Genomic DNA, 3,866 nt, shown 5'->3' on the forward strand with positions numbered 1-3,866 from the left:
GGTGGGGAGGGAAAGATGTCTTTGGTGGTGGGGTCGGATTGCAGATGGCGGAAGTGTCGGAGGATGATGCGTTGGATCCGGAGGTTGGTGGGGTGGTACGTGAGGACGAGGGGGATTCTTTTTTGGTTCTTATTGCGTGGACGGGGTGTGAGGGATGAGTTGGGGGAGATGTGGGAGACACGGTTGAGGGCGTTCTCGACCACTGAGGGGGGGGAAGTTACGGTCCTTGAAAAACGAGGACAACTGAGATGTATGGGAGTGGAATGCCTCATCCTGGGAGCAGATGCGGCGGAGGCAAAGGAATTGGGAATAGGGGATGGCATTTTTGCAGGAAGGTGGGTGGGAGGAGGAATATTCTAGGTAGCTGTGGGAGTCGGTGGGCTTGAAATGAATATCGGTTTCTAGGTGGTTGCCCGATATGGAGACAGAGAGGTCCAGGAAGGGGAGAGAGGTATTAGAGATGGTCCAGGTAAACTTAAGGTTGGGGTGGAAGGTAGGTGGAATATATTCATTCTGTAAAGCTTAGTTACATAGCCTGTCCTGTGGAAATAGTTTCTCTCTGCCTAGCTTTCTTGAAAAATTTAATCAAACATCTCTTAATCTTCTAAAATCCATAATATACAATGTTAGTTGGTGTAATTTGTCCTTTTTATTTAACCACTGATTTGATTTATTATTATTTATAAAGATACGGTGAAAAGTATTGTTTTGTGTGCTATTCAGGCAAATCATACTTTACATAAGTATATCAAGATAATAGAACAGAATGCAGAATATAGTATCACAGCTACAGAACTACAATTGGAAATCCCTTCAAAGCCAATATAACTTCTCTAAAATGTGCACAAGACTCAACGAATCTTTGTATAGCTGAATTTCAAAGTGAAAATAGCAGGACTTCACCCTTTGTATTTCTTTCGCTCTAGCATTCCATAAACTGTTCTGTTTATATTTTGTACCAGGGTCCAAGGCAATGCTTTGGGGACCTGGATTTGAAACCCACTATGGCAGAATTAAAAATCTAGTGATGACCATGAAGTCATGGTCTGTTGAAAAAATATCTGGCTCATTAATGCCATAATTACCTGGTCTGGCCTTCATGTGACTCCAGATCCAAGACAATATGGTTGGGTCAGGGCGGCACGGTGGCTCAGTGCCACCCTGACCCAACATAGCCTCACAGCACCAGCGATCCGGGTTCGATTCCAGCCTTGGCAACTGTCTGTGTGGAGTTTGTACATGCTCCCCATGTCTGCGTGGGTTTCCTCTGGGTGCTCCAGTTTCCTCCCAAGCCCAAAGATGTGCAGGGTAGGTGGATTGGCCACGCAAAATTGCCCATAGTGTTCAGGGATGTTTAGTTTAGGTGGGTTAGACATGGGAAATTAGGGGAATGAGTCTGGGTGGAATGCTCTTCAGAGGGGTGGTGTGGACTCGTTGGGCTGAAGGGCCTGTTTCCACACTGTACGGATTCTATGACTCTTTACCACCACCACCTGCAAGTTCCCCTCCAAGTCACTCACCATCTTGACTTCAGAATATATGGCCATTCCTTCAGTGTTGCTGGGTCAAAATCCTGGAACTCCTCCAATATGCAGTGTCAACACCCAATTCAATTGTATGTACAGGACTGTACATAGTACCATATACATATTTGCTTAAATATAACTAAAACTAAAATCATTATTTTATAATCGCTCTCTGTATCTGAAAATTTCAGTATCCTAAAACAATAGAATAATTCATAGCATTGTGGGTGCAACAAAACTAAAGGTACTACAGTGATTCAAGAAGGCAACTCACCACCATCTTTTCAAGAGCAACTACAGATGGCACACATGCCATGAAATAAATAAAAGAACATTTACAGAATATTTCAATCTACACCTTATAGGTCCAAAGTGGTTTGGGTCTCACACTTGTTTATATTGAGATAACAAGATGTAGAGCTGGATGAACGCAGCAGGCCAAGCAGCATCAGAGGAGTTTGTATTGAGATCTATCTTGTTCACTTTAGCTCATTTCGTGAAGTCTATTATATATTTGTAATCTTATGCTTCTAGCTGCAATGCTTACAAAAGCAGAAATGGGCCGTACAGCCTCTAAAATTTGCTCTTGCATTCAGTACGATCATTTCTGATCTTCTACCTGAATTTCCACTTTTCTACCCTCTTTCCGTATTCTCTACTTGCCCGCATCTCCCCCCTTTTAAAATATGGGCATATGTATCAGCTACCTCTCCAATTTCCAGTGCTTCCTTAATAATGATTGTCAATGACTCACGATCTGATCCTTAGAATGTCACTTTAAGAACCTAACTTCGGGTATTGACTGCATTCCAACATTTTTAGCAATTGCTGGCAAAGAACATGGTGGAATAAACAGTCTTTTTCTGTGCTGATTTACTCTATTCTTTTAGCATCCTGGAAACATCAGATACAGATAGTGATTATAAAACAATGATTTTAGTTTTAATTTTATTTTTAAATAAATTCATATGTACATAGTACAATGTACAGTCCTTCACATACAATTGAATGGGAGAAGCGGCACGACATGTTGAGCATGCGCAGTCGGCTGAGGAGTTGGAAGGCACATGACGGCCGACCATTAAGACTGTGATCATCCTCAGACTCTGCTAGCTAACTCTCCGTCACATTTTCCCCTTTTCAGGAGCTGCATACTGGCCGGACTGATTTCCCTTTTGTTTTGTGCAAGTTTTGAGCGATTGATTGAGGTGCAGATGTGAAGTGAAAACCCATTGGCTGAAATCCTGTATAAATTAGCATGATAAGTCTTCCGTTTCGTAATTTTGGTCAGAAAATCAAATTACATATTTCTTTTAACAGATTTTCAGATTTGACACAATGTGCCTTAAATACACACAAATATAGAATTCTAGTATGACGTACATGTAAGAGAGTCAGACATTCACACTGACCAAAACAAGTGTCAATATCCCAGAGTATAAATATTATCTTTGTTCCTTTGAACAACTGTGTTGTATGAAAGGAGAGAAGGTTAGCACTCCCCTTGATAAGGATGGAAGGGGTCCTAGTGGCCTTACAACACACAAATGGTTAAGGCATTGCCATCTACTTAGTGGCATCTAACCATGTTTTTCTTTGCAGAAAGCGATCATGTTTGAATGCTTTTGAAACTGTTGTCAAACCAAGTTGCTTTTTTCCTCAACAGAGAGGTAGTCAATGAAACCAAGCTGGGCTAAGTCTCCTTAGAATGTATCTCTCCCTGTCCCTGCAGTCTTCTTAAACTGACTGACATCCTCTCCACAATACAGTTCACCCTTGGTGACTCTGCGTCGTGTTTTCTCCAACTACTTTCATGCTCCTGATTGCTATACTACATGCGTTTTTTAAAATTAATTTTTTAATATTTAACATTTACTCATTCTAGTCCTCTTCCCCCCCACCCAAACCAAATATTGCTCATTTCAAGACATTATTGTTTTGGTAAAATCTTAGACTGATGGGGTCCTCTTCTAAATAGCAAAACATTACTTGCATCGCTGGTTCAGCAGTAGAATTCTTTCCTGCCACGTGTGAGGCCCAGGTTCAATTCCTAGCCAATTCATCTTGCTCCTTTCTGGGGCAGCACGGTGGCGTGGTGGGTACCACTGCTACCTCACAGCACCAGGCTTTGATTCCACCCTTTGGGGAGGCGACTGTCTGTGTGGAATTTGCACATTCTCCCTGTGTCTGTGTGGGTTTGCTCCGGTTTCCTCCCGCAGTCCAAAGATGTGCAGTTTAGGTGAATTGGCCATGCTAAATTGCCTGTAGTTTTCAGGGATTTGTCGGTTAGGGGAATGGGTCTGGGTGGGATGCTCTGAGGTTTGGTGTGGACTTCTTGGG

General features: G+C 42.4%; 1 non-coding gene across 1 annotated transcript; it reads left to right on the plus strand.

Moving 5' to 3' along the window:
- The first annotated feature begins 2,995 nt into the window (after window positions 1-2,995).
- Window positions 2,996-3,122, plus strand: LOC125487322. The gene has a single exon (XR_007265812.1). It is a non-coding gene; the product is annotated as a U6atac minor spliceosomal RNA (small nuclear RNA).
- Window positions 3,123-3,866: the final 744 nt, after the last annotated feature.

This window comes from Rhincodon typus, chromosome 39 (assembly GCF_021869965.1).
Source record: "Rhincodon typus isolate 14 chromosome 39, sRhiTyp1.1, whole genome shotgun sequence".
NCBI lineage: Eukaryota > Metazoa > Chordata > Chondrichthyes > Orectolobiformes > Rhincodontidae > Rhincodon > Rhincodon typus.